Below are 15,753 nucleotides of genomic sequence, written 5' to 3' on the forward strand. Positions count from 1 at the left end.
TCCCCGTCCCGGGATTGGGTAATTTACGCGCCTGCTGCCTTCCTTGGATGTGGTAGCCATTTCTCAGGCTCCCTCTCCGGAATCGAACCCTGATTCCCCGTTACCCGTTGCAACCATGGTAGTCCTCTATACTACCATCCATAGTTGATAGGGCAGATATTTGCGAGATCTGTCGTCGGTGCGAGACCATACGATCAGCATCATTATCCAGACTTCAACTCAATGACACGGAGAACCCGCGATTGGTTTGACTAATAAGTGCACCAGTTCCCGCGAGGGTCCTGGCATGTTGCATGTATTAGCTCTAGATTTTCCACAGTTATCCAAGTAACTAGGTTGATGATCTCGTAAATTATAGCTGTTATACTGAGCCTTATGCGGTTTCACATTAAATCTGTTTGTACTTAGACATGCATGGCTTAACCTTTGAGACGAGCGTATATTACTGGTAGGATCAACCAGAATTCCGACTTTGCGTTCGAATGTTCATTGTCCCATTGCACCCGGAGGAGCAAACACCACGTTCTATATGTTGTCAAGTCCGGTAGCACACGGGAGGCGAGCCCCCGTGCGAACCTCATTGCCCTCGTATCACACACACACCCGATGCACCGGACAGGCACTTGAGCGGCATTCGACTCCGCTAAGCGCTCGTGCGCCCGATTGTGCATGCGCTGACGGGGCCTTCATACCCCTACCACAGCGACCTTATGCCAAACTTCCATGAATACTTAGGTGAGCTGACAAGGGCCTTCATTTCCCTACCATCAACTAAAGGACACGCTAGGCGCGTCCGATCATTGCAACTGCGGGGCTTTCATACCCCAATCACCACAGTACGCAATTCACCAGAGTTTAATCACAACCCCCCCGGACATGGCACACTATTAACTTGCAACAAAACTTAGTGTGTGCCGGGCACATCGGTTCCACAAAATCATTCCCGATGTACCCCAATTGGGGTTGCGAACGCATTCACGGTCCTCTGACACACCCAACCAAGCGTGGATACTACATACCTCAAACACCCAGTACACTAACAGACAAATCAACATATGGTTGCTTTCCCCCAGACATTTGCCAATCACTTGGCACCCGGACGGGAACTCGCTCCTGATTGCGCCAATGCCACCCATTTGCCAAGAGCGAGTTCTGTATGTAGATTTCATTTGGAAAGACAACCGTGTACTGGATATTCTATCCGACGATTACAGATGACGAGTACGAGACTCGACTACACTCACGGATAATACATTTTGGGTCGAGATTGCTTTCGGGGTTTTCGATTGGTCTTGCGCTTGTAAACGTATAACTTTGACTTGTGGTAACCTCGGTATGTTAGTCGATCACGTGGTTGTGAACTGGGTACGGGTGGGCAATCTGTTCACTTGCACTCTGGGTAGGAATATGGTGAGCGCTATAGGTTAAAGATCATGGTATGGTTCCATCGTGATGACTTTCGCTAGATAGTAGTATGTTTGGATAGTTATAACGTTTTTGGCCATTTGTTCATAGTGTTCGGTTCATTCAGGAATTCGATTGGTCTTTGCTTCACACACGTGGTCGATCACTTGGATGTGAACTAGGGTGAGATTAAGGTGTTCACTAGTGCTCTTCGGTTTTGGATCAGTACTGAGCACTTGATTGGTTTCGCATAATATGTATCCATAGTGATGACTCTTTCCAGCTTAAGATTTCGTTACCGGTTTCGAATCCTCCCCACGTTCGCTTTTACTTGGTTAGGTTTTCGAGTGTAGATTTGAAAGCAATCTCATGTATGTATCCCATCTGATATAAGCCACTGACAGTTCATGTCACCTCGTTCAACTCTCGCTGGGTCACAGAAGTATGTTACTGCGCCCATTATCCCTACTCGGATAGGTTCGGTTCGTTCGTTTTATACTACGGTGAGTAAACTCAATTTGTGCATCGCATAGCCATGGAAAGCAAGCTTTCGCGGGCCTCTTCGACTGTTTTGATACGAGCTTTGCCCGTGATGCTTGTCATCCCAGGATACTAGACCCCTTTGGACGACCGCATGACCATCAGAAAGTAAATTCCACGTTCGATTTGGGGTGTGAACCCCGAACATAAAGTCTTTGTGTAGAACCACGAGGGCTCTATAGTACCGATTCTCTCGGTACGCTTGGTCCGTGTTCCTTTATGTTCGTACTCTTGTGAATAAGATTCACGTTCGTTTTGGGATATTTGCTACTGTCACCGTTTGAGTACTATGGGGCTTGAACCCCTAACATAAAGTCTTTGTGTAGAACCACGAGGGTTCTATAGTACCGATTCTCTCGGTACGCTTGGTCCGTGTTCCTTTATGTTCGTACTCTTGTGTGTATAATATTCATGTTCGGTTTGGGATATTTGCTACTTTCACCAGGGTCCCGTTCTTCATACAAGTCTGCCTTGCTAATGTGGTAACTTTATAGTGTAGTTCTGACATCCCAATTTTGGGACTTAGCCGATTTTTCGTATATTTCCATATGACCCATAGGGTCCCTTTCTTCATACAAGCTTGCCTAGGGCGATCGGTCAAAACTTGTCTTACTATTCGATTGGTCTTCGCACTTTCACCCTAGGCAGTTCGCCTAGGTCTGTCTTCTGAGGAGGCCAAAACCCGAAATAAGGAGGTTCGGCCGACCCTGAAACCTCCCCTGTCTGAACTACACTAACCCGATTTTTCAGGGTCCTCAGCGCCATACAACTTTGCCTAGGTCACTTGTACTCTTGACTTAGGCCATCCGACTTGGTCCGTGTTTCTTCCTAGGGTTCACCTAGGTACTTTGCCTTGCTTGATGTGGTAACTTTTTAGTGTAGTTCAGACATCCTTATTTTGGGACTTATCCGATTTGTCATGTATTTCCATATGACCCATAGGGTCCCTTTCTTCATACAAGCTTGCCTAGGGCGATCGGTCAAAACTTGTCTTACTATTCGATTGGTCTTCGCACTTTCACCCTAGGCAGTTCGCCTAGGTCTGTCTTCTTGAGGAGGCCAAAACCCGAAATAAGGAGGTCCAGCCGACCCTGAAACCTCCCCTGTCTTAACTACACTAACCCGATTTTTCATGGTCCTTAGCGCCATACAACTTTGCCTAGGTCACTTGTACTCTTGACTTAGGCCATCTGACTTGGTCCGTGTTTCTTCCTAGGGTTCACCTAGGTACTTTGCCTTGCTTGATGTGGTAACTTTTTAGTGTAGTTCAGACATCCCAATTTTGGGACTTAGCCGATTTTTCATGTATTTCCATATGACCCATAGGGTCCCTTTCTTCATACAAGCTTGCCTAGGGCGATCGGTCAAAACTTGTCTTACTATTCGATTGGTCTTCGCACTTTCACCCTAGGCAGTTTGCCTAGGTCTGTCTTCTTGAGGAGGCCAAAACCCGAAATAAGGAGGTTCAGCCGACCCAGAAACCTCCCCTGTCTGAACTACACTAACCCGATTTTTCAGGGTCCTCAGCGCCATACAACTTTGCCTAGGTCACTTGTACTCTTGACTTAGGCCATCTGACTTGGTCCGTGTTTCTTCCTAGGGTTCACCTAGGTACTTTGCCTTGCTTGATGTGGTAACTTTTTAGTGTAGTTCAGACATCCCAATTTCGGGACTTAGCCGATTTTTCGTATATTTCCATATGACCCATAGGGTCCCTTTCTTCATACAAGCTTGCCTAGGGCGATCGGTCAAAACTTGTCTTACTATTCGATTGGTCTTCGCACTTTCACCCTAGGCAGTTTGCCTAGGTGTAGCTTCTTGAGGAGGTCAAAACCCAAAATAAGGAGGTTCAGCCGACCCAAAAACCTCCCCTGTCTAAACTACACTTACCAGATTTTTCAGGGTCCTCACCGTCATACAACTTTGCCTAGGTCACTTGCACTCTTGACTTAGGCCATCTGACTTGGTCCGTGTTTCTTGCTAGGGTTCACCTAGGTAGTTTGCCTTGCTTGATGTGGTAACTTTTTAGTGTAGTTCTGACATCCCAATTTTGGGACTTAGCCGATTTTTCATGTATTTCCATATGACCCTTAGGGTCCCTTTCTTCATACAAGCTTGCCTAGGGCGATCGGTCAAAACTTGTCTTACTATTCGATTGGTCTTCGCACTTTCACCCTAGGCAGTTTGCCTAGGTGTAGCTTCTTGAGGAGGTCAAAACCCAAAATAAGGAGGTTCAGCCGACCCAAAAACCTCCCCTGTCTGAACTACACTAACCCGATTTTTCAGGGTCCTCAGCGCCATACAACTTTGCCTAGGTCACTTGTACTCTTGACTTAGGCCATCTGACTTGGTCCGTGTTTCTTCTTAGGGTTCACCTAGGTACTTTGCCTTGCTTGATGTGGTAACTTTTTAGTGTAGTTCAGACATCCCAATTTTGGGACTTAGCCGATTTTTCATGTATTTCCATATGACCCATAGGGTCCCTTTCTTCATACAAGCTTGCCTAGGGCGATCGGTCAAAACTTGTCTTACTATTCGATTGGTCTTCGCACTTTCACCCTAGGCAGTTTGCCTAGGTGTAGCTTCTTGAGGAGGTCAAAACCCAAAATAAGGAGGTTCAGCCGACCCAAAAACCTCCCCTGTCTAAACTACACTAACCAGATTTTTCAGGGTCCTCACCGTCATACAACTTTGCCTAGGTCACTTGCACTCTTGACTTAGGCCATCTGACTTGGTCCGTGTTTCTTGCTAGGGTTCACCTAGGTAGTTTGCCTTGCTTGATGTGGTAACTTTTTAGTGTAGTTCTGACATCCCAATTTTGGGACTTAGCCGATTTTTCATGTATTTCCATATGACCCTTAGGGTCCCTTTCTTCATACAAGCTTGCCTAGGGCGATCGGTCAAAACTTGTCTTACTATTCGATTGGTCTTGGCACTTTCACCCTAGGCAGTTTGCCTAGGTGTAGCTTCTTGAGGAGGTCAAAACCCAAAATAAGGAGGTTCAGCCGACCCAAAAACCTCCCCTGTCTAAACTACACTAACCAGATTTTTCAGGGTCCTCACCGTCATACAACTTTGCCTAGGTCACTTGCACTCTTGACTTAGGCCATCTGACTTGGTCCGTGTTTCTTGCTAGGGTTCACCTAGGTAGTTTGCCTTGCTTGATGTGGTAACTTTTTAGTGTAGTTCTGACATCCCAATTTTGGGACTTAGCCGATTTTTCATGTATTTCCATATGACCCTTAGGGTCCCTTTCTTCATACAAGCTTGCCTAGGGCGATCGGTCAAAACTTGTCTTACTATTCGATTGGTCTTCGCACTTTCACCCTAGGCAGTTTGCCTAGGTGTAGCTTCTTGATGAGGCCAAAACCCAAAATAAGGGGGTTCGGCCGACCCAAAAACCTACCCTGTCTAAACTACACTAACCAGATTTTTCAGGGTCCTCAGCGCCATACAACTTTGCCTAGGTCACTTGTTCTCTTGACTTAGGCCATCTGACTTGGCCCGTGTTTCTTCCTAGGGTTCACCTAGGTACTTTGCCTTGCTTGGTGTGGTAACTTTTTAGTGTAGTTCTGACATCCTCATTTTGGGACTTAGCCGATTTTTCGTAAAATGCCATATGACCCATATGGGTCCTTTCCTTCATATAAGTTTGCCTTGCTTGGTGTGGTAACATTTGAGTGTAGTTCTGACATCATCATTTTGGGACTTAGCCGATTTTTCGTAAAATACCATATGACCCATATGGGTCCTTTCCTTCATATAAGTTTGCCTTGCTTGGTGTGGTAACATTTGAGTGTAGTTCTGACATCATCATTTTGGGACTTAGCCGATTTTTCGTAAAATACCATATGACCCATCAGGGACCTTGCCTTCATATAAGTTTGCCTTGCTTGATGTGGTAACTTTTAAGTGTAGTTCTGACATCCCAATTTTGGGACTTAGCCGATTTTTCGATCCATACCATATGACCCATCAGGGTCCTTTGCTTCATATAAGTTTGCCTTGCTTGGTGTGGTAACACATGAGTGTAGTTCTGACATCCCCATTTTGGGACTTAGCCGATTTTTCGTAAAATACCATATGACCCATCAGGGTCCTTTGCTTCATATAAGTTTGCCTTGCTTGATGTGGTAACATTTGAGTGTAGTTCTGACATCCCCATTTTGGGACTTAGCCGATTTTTCGTAAAATACCATATGACCCATCAGGGTCCTTTGCTTCATATAAGTTTGCCTTGCTTGGTGTGGTAACATATGAGTGTAGTTCTGACATCCCCATTTTGGGACTTAGCCGATTTTTCGTAAAATACCATATGACCCATCAGGGTCCTTTGCTTCATATAAGTTTGCCTTGCTTGGTGTGGTAACATTTGAGTGTAGTTCTGACATCCCCATTTTGGGACTTAGCCGATTTTTCGTAAAATACCATATGACCCATCAGGGTCCTTTGCTTCATATAAGTTTGCCTTGCTTGGTGTGGTAACATTTGAGTGTAGTTCTGACATCCCCATTTTGGGACTTAGCCGATTTTTCGTAAAATACCATTTGACCCATCAGGGTCCTTTGCTTCATATAAGTTTGCCTTGCTTGGTGTGGTAACACATGAGTGTAGTTCTGACATCCCCATTTTGGGACTTAGCCGATTTTTCGTAAAATACCATATGACCCATCAGGGTCCTTTGCTTCATATAAGTTTGCCTTGCTTGGTGTGGTAACATTTGAGTGTAGTTCTGACATCCCCATTTTGGGACTTAGCCGATTTTTCGTAAAATACCATTTGACCCATCAGGGTCCTTTGCTTCATATAAGTTTGCCTTGCTTGGTGTGGTAACACATGAGTGTAGTTCTGACATCCCCATTTTGGGACTTAGCCGATTTTTCGTAAAATACCATATGACCCATCAGGGTCCTTTGCTTCATATAAGTTTGCCTTGCTTGGTGTGGTAACATTTGAGTGTAGTTCTGACATCCCCATTTTGGGACTTAGCCGATTTTTCGATCCATACCATATGACCCATCAGGGTCCTTTGCTTCATATAAGTTTGCCTTGCTTGGTGTGGTAACATTTGAGTGTAGTTCTGACATCCCCATTTTGGGACTTAGCCGATTTTTCGATCCATACCATATGACCCATCAGGGTCCTTTCCTTCATATAAGTTTGCCTTGCTTGGTGTGGTAACATTTGAGTGTAGTTCTGACATCCCCATTTTGGGACTTAGCCGATTTTTCGTAAAATACCATATGACCCATCAGGGTCCTTTGCTTCATATAAGTTTGCCTTGCTTGATGTGGTAACATATGAGTGTAGTTCTGACATCCCCATTTTGGGACTTAGCCGATTTTTCGATCCATCCCATATGACCCATCAGGGTCCTTTTTCTTCATATAAGTTTCCCAAGACTTAGTGCTTTTTTCCTTTGGACACCAATATCACCCTTGCGGGTATCTTTGATCTTCTCACTTTGTATTGGCCGAATGTAGGTCTTGCCATGCCAAACATATAATTGTTCTACACCAAGTCTCTATCTCGTACCGCCAGCTCGGTACATTCGATTAACCTGCCCTTAAGGCACCCGGGACTTAGCCATTTTTTCACATTTTTCATGATTTTGAGGCAACTTTTCTCGACTTTGTCACCTTATATCACCAAGATCCTTTCCCTTTAGCGCTTCACTCTGTTCGTATGATATTTAGCGCTGACTATCACCTTTCTGTCGCTGAGCTCAACTTCTTATTCGGTGCCATAGAGCCAGAGATATTTGGTGTATGCTGTTATAAGGGAAGTTTGTCACTTTTTCAAAGGCCCACTTTGGGACGCCCATATCTCACCTTCAGGTATCTTCGATCTTCTTGTCGTCTATGGACGAAACTTAGGCCTTGTCTTGGCCAACTTATAAATGTTCTACGGCCAAGCCGTATCTCTTACCGCCAGCCCGGTATTCATGGACTTAGTTGGATTTTCGCCTCTCGTGGTAACAATTTCAGACTTTGACTCACAATAACACCCAAACGGTCACATGCTAGCGCTTTGCTTGGAAGGAATTATAGTTAGCGCTACCTTTTCTCTTTCCATCGATACCTTGTTCGTTCCATTCCATGCCATACAGCCGAAGTTATGATGTTTCCCGTTTTCCATATCATGTGGAGCTTATGCTCTGGGAAAACCATCTAACACCTGTACCACCCTTTTAGGTACCACCGATCTCGAGACTATGTTCGGGCCAAATATAGGTTATAACATGCCCAACTTATAATTGTTCTACACCAAGTCTCTATCTCTTACCGCCTGCTCGGTATTTTACTCGTAAGTCCAAATTTCACAACTTGTACTTTTTGGCCCAATGTACTCGAGTTTCAATTTTGGTAACATTTTTCGACTTTGACGCTTAATAACTTCCAAATCATGCTAGTTAGCGCTTTGCTTTCTTCTAGTCGTATCTAGCGCTGGGTGTTACCTTTCCAAAACATATCCTAGCTCTACAATCCATGCCATACAGCCGGAGCTACATGGTGCACAAGTCAAATCCATTTTAGCCATGTTTCATTTTTGCTAATTTTTGACCACTCGTATCACCCTTCCAGAGTGGTCCGATCTTCTCGCTTTCTATGGACGACTTTTAGGTCTCGTAGAGGCAAACTTATAAGTATTCTACGTCAACCCGCTATCTCTTACCGCTTGCTCGGTATTCTTGGTCTTGTGTGATTTTTGGCCATTTTGGTATTATTTTTCCACTTTGTCGCTTAATAACTCAGTTTTGCTCAACACTTAGCGCTTCGGTTGTTTGGGATTATAGTTAGCGCTCGGTTCGACCTTTCCAACACTGATCTAAGCTTGTCGATCCGTTCCATACAGCCTGAGTTATTCGCGATACCGTGTTTCAATCCATTTCTCAAGTCTCGTTTTGGTCCAACTTTGAACCAGCCATATCACCCTGATGGGTACCTCCGATCTTCTCGCTCTATATTGGCCAAAGTTAGGTCTTGTGGTAACGTACTTATGATTGTTCTACGCCGTGTTCGTAGCTCTTATCGTTCGCCCGCTATTTTCGATCATAAGGTGAATTTTCGCCTCTAAACCACCATTTTTCACCTTTGCCCTCTAATATGACCGACTTGCTCAACACCTAGCGCTTCGCTTGGTAGGACACATAGCTAGCGCTCGTCAAGACCTTTCCAACGCATATCCAAGCTTTCCGATCCGAGCCATACAGCCTGAGCTATAGGCGATACCGTTTTTCCCATTTTCTTGGTCACATGCACTTTAGGGTACCCCTTTTTGCCTTTGACCCTTAATACCTCCTCCGGGTCACTAGTAGGCGCTCAGCTTGGTAGGAAACATAGCTAGAGCAGGCCTTCACCTTTCCAAAACTGCCTCAAGTGTACCGATCCGACATCTAGAACCAAAGTTATGGTCATTCCTATCATGCTCTACTTTCATGGTCAACCTCCACCAAGCACACCTAGGTTGGACCAACTTTCACCAACTCATCTCGAACCCCAAATTTGCTTCGACCTACTAGGTTTCCCTAGTAAAGTGGTCAAAACATCCATTACAACACGACTGGTCTTTCTGGTGGTCGACCTAGGCGACTTTGTTCGACGACCACCACCCCATGGAACTAAAAGACGTCCCTTGATACGGACCACCGATACATTTTCCGGCCTGTCTAAACTACACTCATCAAAATTTTTTTGGGTCCCCACCGTCATACAAGTTTCCCTAGGTCAAGTTTTTCTTCCGGATCGGCCGCGGACCTCACTTTTCATTATCTAGGGAGGCCATAGGGCCCCAAAAGGGGTTTTTTAAAATTTTCGACACTTTCGACTTTGGTCGGATTTTTTCCGATTTTGGTCCGACCTAGGGACTTGGTGGTCCAAGGAGCCTCGGGACCAAACTTTTTTCTCAGGGGTCCCTACCTCCATACAACTTTGCCTAGGTAAATTTTTTGTTCCAAATCGACCGCGGATTTCACTTTTCAATATCTGGGGCTCGTGTAGAGTCCGAATATGAGGTTTTCTCATTTTTCGACATTTTCGACTTTTTTCGACTTTTTTCGGGTTTTTCGACCTAGGGGTCCGCCGAACAAATTTTGGGTCAAAAATTTTTATTGAACTAGTCGAAAGTACGCAAAAAGATAAGACTTTTTGCCGAAGACACCATGCCCCGGAACCGACTCCTTCCCCTTCAAAATAGGGGACAAACGTGATTTTTGAAACTTTTCCTTAGGGAGCCCAAGACTTAGAAAATTTTCAAATTCTCGATTTTTCGATTGCGAGCTAGCGCTTTGCGGTCTTCGGCAATGTTGTAGATCTCGACGAGATAAAACTTTTTGGTCAAGGGACATTTTGCCCTCCGACCCCTCCTTCCCCCCGCAAATCGCCCCACAAAGTGCAATTTTTGCATTTTCACCTCTTTGCATGCACTGTTCGGCCCAAATGGCCACTTTCTATGGGTCTGAGCGCTTTGCGGTCTTCGGCAAACTTTTAGAGCGTACCAAGCCCTAATTATAATTGTTCTACACCAACTTCGTACCTCTTCATCCCTGGCCGCTATTCGCGTACCAAGGTAATTTTTGTTCATTTTATCAACATTTTTCATCTTTGACTGTTTATATCGGCCTTGCCATGAACCGATAGCGCTTCGCTGTGTTCTAACGTAAGTTAGTACTACTCAATACCTTTCCAAATCATGTCTTAGATTGTCATTTGCTTGCTTACAGCCGGAGCTATGAGCGATACCGTAAAAAGTACCGAAACTTGGAAAAATCCTTGGATCGCCCATATCCCCCCTTTGGGGACCAGATAACGAAAAAAGTTCTTATTCAAAAAGTTGCGCCTTAACGTGTTCTAGTTATGCCTAGAACATTTCACTTCGCTAGCTGGCCTGCAACTTAGCCGTAATTGGGATTTTAGGGTGTTCATGGAGGGCCCATTTCCTGCGACTTGGTATCTTTTGGGCCCTATGTTTCTCTAATATCTCCACAAGTTTTCCAGATAGCTTTCTCATACTTTCAGGGTGCCTAGAGCACCTCAAGACCTTTCCAACGCTATGCCGTTCGCCTCGCTCGGACATCTACAGCCGAAGTTATTCGAGGTACACGGTACCTTACCCTGTTTTCTCAGTACTTGGTCGAAAATTTCGATCAGCCATATGACCGACTTGGACAACCCTGAGCGGGTTGGCCCCATATAACTAAACTTTTGTCTCTTGTAGGCAAACTTATAAATGTTCTACGTCAACTCGCTATCTCGTACCGCCTTGACGGTATACTTGGTCCAAGGGCCATTTCCAGCGACTTGGTCGCAATTTCGCTCTAAGTTTCGCTAATACCTTCGTCCGTGGACATGGTGATTTTTTGTTCGTATTTTTCCTTGATAGTCCCACTCAAGACTATTCCATACCAGAGCCAAGCGTCCCGCTAAGTGCCATACAGCCTGAGCAGTAATTCATGAAAGGTACCTCTACCAGTTTTTGCCATACTTGGGTACAAACTTTGTATCGCCCATATCTCCACTTTGGAGGCCAGCCAGCACCTTTGCCCCATATATTTTTTTCTTGGTCATACCATGCACTAAATATAATTGTTCTACGCCAACTTGCTATCTCTTCTCTAACTTGCCGTTATTCTTGGTCCAAGTCCCATTTCATTCGTTTTCGGACCCATTTTGCTATATGTTTCACTAATAGCTTCGGCCATGGACAAGCTGATATTCTGTTTGTATTTTTGCTTGATAGTCCCACTCAAGACCATTCCAAAACACACCGCAACTTGTCGCTCGGTGGCAAACTGACCGAGTTATAATTCATGAAAGGTACCTCACCTTGGTACACTACGTGGTCGGCCCAAACCATATACCGACCAAACGACCGACTTGGAGCACCCTGACCGGGTTGCCCCCATATAATGAAAGTTGCGTCTCTACACGCCCAACTTATGAATATTCTACGCCAAGTCGCTATCTCTTACCGGTAAGCCGGTATTCACCTTCCAAGGGTGATTTTGGTCAAGTGCCATTTCCTGCGACTTGGTCCCCGAATTGGACCATCATCACCTAATATCTCCGTGGTCTTTCAACTCAGCCTCATAAAACTTTCAGGGTAGATAGGTCTCCCCAAGACCTTTCCAACGGTGAGCCGTTTGCCTCGCTCGGCCATCTACAGCCGAAGTTATTAATGGTACTTGGTACCTTACCCTGTTTTTTCCATACTTGTTCGTACTTGGGTACAAACTTTGGATCGCCCATATCTCCACTTTGGAGGCCAGCTAGCACCTTGGCCTCATATACTTTTTTGTTGGTCATACCATGCACCAAATATAATTGTTCTACACCAACTTGCTATCTCTTCTCCAACTTGCCGTTATTCTTGGTCCAAGTCCCATTTCATTCGTTTTCGGACCCATTTTGCCATATGTTTCACTAATAGCTTCGCCCATAGACAAGCTGATTTTCTGTTCGTATTTTTCCCAAATAGTCCCACTCAGGGCCATTCCAAATCACATCGTAGCTTGTTGCTCGGTGGCAAACTGACCGAGTTATAATTCATGAAAGTTACCTCAACTTGGTACAACACGTGGTCGGTCCAAACCATCAACCAACCATATGACCAACTTCGAGTCGAGCTAGCGGCTTGGCCCCATATAATCAAATGCGTGTCTTGGTAAGGGCTACTGACGGTCAGAACAATGTAGCTCGCTAGCTCGTGCGCAAACTTGTGTTTTGGTCGAATATTGGGTGTTCGTGTGCCACTTCGGGTAACACGGACTTTGGTGCAACTTCACCACTTGTGCACTTAATAACTTCTCGGTCGTTCAAGTCTATGCCTTCAAACTCTCAGGGTAGTTAGGTCTCATCGAGACCTTTCCAACGCTATGTCTTTGTCTAGCTCGGCCATCCACAGCCCGAGTTATTCGAGGTACACCGTACCTTACCCTGTTTTTTCCTCATTTGGGTGCAAACCTTAGAACACCCATATGGCCCACTTGGAGACTAGCTGGCGCTTTGGCCCCATATAATGATAAGTGCACCTCAACTAGGGCTACTGACGGTCAGAACATTTCAACTTGCTAGCTCGGGCCCACACTTGTGTTTTTCTCGAATATATGGTTCAAGTGTGCCACTTTGGGCACTTTTGGACATTTTGTCCCCACACAACTTTCTTGCCTTGGTAGATAGGGTCTTGTGTTCTCGGGCAAAAAGATGCACCAAGATATGGTCTAACTTTCGTATTTATACCGCAAAGCGCTATCTCCAACACCCGAGGAGATAGAAAGTGATTATGTTCGGTATATCGGTCTTCCATGGCCTACTATGGTAAGCCCCTGCAGGTATGCAACCGAAGGTGCTTGGTACATGTATTTGGTGCAATATCGGTGCAAAGTAGGTGTTTCCTTGATCGGGCTATAACTTTCTTGGTTGATGTTGGATTGCTTTACGGTCTTCGGGGGATAGTTAGGGAACATGTTGGCCAACATTTTCTTATTCCTCAGCCTGGCCGTACCTCTTTCCGTCTAGGCGGTATTCATGCTCTAAGTTGGAACTTGTGTTCCTTCGGGCAACTTTTCTGACTTTGACGCTTAATAACTTCCGTTCATATGCAGTCTAAGCTCTGCAACTCTCAGGAAAGCTAGTACTACTCATTTCCTTTCCATATCAGTCTTTGGCTTGTCGATCCGATGTCTACAGCCTTACTTATTCACGTTCCCTGTAAAGGTAGGTTTTTGCCCATTTTCCAGTTCATGTGGTAACATTCCCGGACTTTGCCGGCTTTCTCTTCATGTGGTAACTTGCTTGCTCATGTGGTAACTTGATAGTGTATTTCCGACAGACCCAATCTGGGACTTAGCTGATTTTTCTCTTCATATCATATGGATCCATCACTAGGCCATCTTGCTTGCTTGTGTGGTAACTTGAAAGTGTATGTCTGACAGACCCAATCTGGGACTTAGCCAATTTTTCTCTTCATATCATATGGATCCATCACTAGGCCATCTTGCTTGCTTGCGTGGTAACTTGAAAGTGTATGTCTGACAGACCCAATCTGGGACTTAGCCGATTTTTCTCTTCATATCATATGGATCCATCACTAGGCCATCTTGCTTGCTTGTGTGGTAACTTGGAAGTGTATTTCTGACAGACCCAATCTGGGACTTAGCCGATTTTTCTCTTCATATTATATGGATCCTGGACTTAGCCGATTTTTCTCTTCATATCATATGGATCCATCACTAGGCCATCTTGCTTGCTTGTGTGGTAACTTGGAAGTGTATTTCTGACAGACCCAATCTGGGACTTAGCCGATTTTTCTCTTCATATCATATGGATCCATCACTAGGCCATCTTGCTTGCTTGTGTGGTAACTTGGAAGTGTATTTCTGACAGACCCAATCTGGGACTTAGCCGATTTTTCTCTTCATATTATATGGATCCTGGACTTAGCCGATTTTTCTCTTCATATCATATGGATCCATCACTAGGCCATCTTGCTTGCTTGTGTGGTAACTTGGAAGTGTATTTCTGACAGACCCAATCTGGGACTTAGCCGATTTTTCTCTTCATATTATATGGATCCTGGACTTAGCCGATTTTTCTCTTCATATCATATGGATCCATCACTAGGCCATCTTGCTTGCTTGTGTGGTAACTTGGAAGTGTATTTCTGACAGACCCAATCTGGGACTTAGCCGATTTTTCTCTTCATATTATATGGATCCTGGACTTAGCCGATTTTTCTCTTCATATCATATGGATCCATCATTAGGCCATCTTGCTTGCTTGTGTGGTAACTTGATAGTGTATTTCCGACAGACCCAATCTCGGACTTAGCCGATTTTTCTCTTCATATTATATGGTTCCATCAATAGGCCATCTTGCTTGCTTGTGTGGTATCTTGAAAGTGTATGTCTGACAGACCCAATCTCGGACTTAGCCGATTTTTCTCTTCATATAATATGGATCCTGGACTTAGCCTGTTATTAGGTTATTATATATGGATCCTGGACTTAGCCGATTATTAGGTTATTATATATGGATCCTGGACTTAGCCGATTTTTCTCTTCATATAATATGGATCCGGGACTTAGCCGATTATTAGGTTATTATATATGGATCCTGGACTTAGCCGATATTTCTCTTCATATAATATGGATCCGGGACTTAGCCAATTTTTCTCTTCATATAATATGGATCCGGGACTTAGCCGATTTTTCTCTTCATATAATATGGATCCGGGACTTAGCCAATTTTTCTCTTCATGTGGTAACGTATGCCAATCGCTCACAAGTCATGGGATAAGGGTACTTGTGTTCTTCCATCTTCTAAGTCCCGCACGGGGACATCGTGATCGCCCCAAGTCCGGAATAGCGCCAAGTCAAGCCCCACGGTGGCCGTGCAGGACCTGTTAGCGGCGGCCCCACTGACAGCACTAATCCGGACTTAGAAATTATATCTTTCTAATCGAACACCACACACGCAACACCACCATACCACCATCTCCTTGCAAGTACCTAAGTACCCGCAACTCCATGGTGAAGGCAATGTCACTCCATCACCAACCTCTTTGCATTGCAAGCACTTGCGTACCTACAACACTCCGAAGAAGGCAACGGCGCGCGATGCTCGACTCCACACACCACACCACACCACACCACCGATGGCCAGCCAGCCAGCCAGCCCAGCTAAGGGCTAACCCACCAACCAACCACCAATGGCCTAGGCCAGCCGGATCCCACCTTCAAGTCCAAGCACAGCCAAGTGCAAGTACCGCCAAGTGTTCACCAACCAACCATCACACCAGGTCAGCCGGCCA

Source organism: Anopheles ziemanni (assembly GCF_943734765.1).
Source record: "Anopheles ziemanni chromosome X unlocalized genomic scaffold, idAnoZiCoDA_A2_x.2 X_unloc_46, whole genome shotgun sequence".
Classification (NCBI taxonomy): domain Eukaryota; kingdom Metazoa; phylum Arthropoda; class Insecta; order Diptera; family Culicidae; genus Anopheles; species Anopheles ziemanni.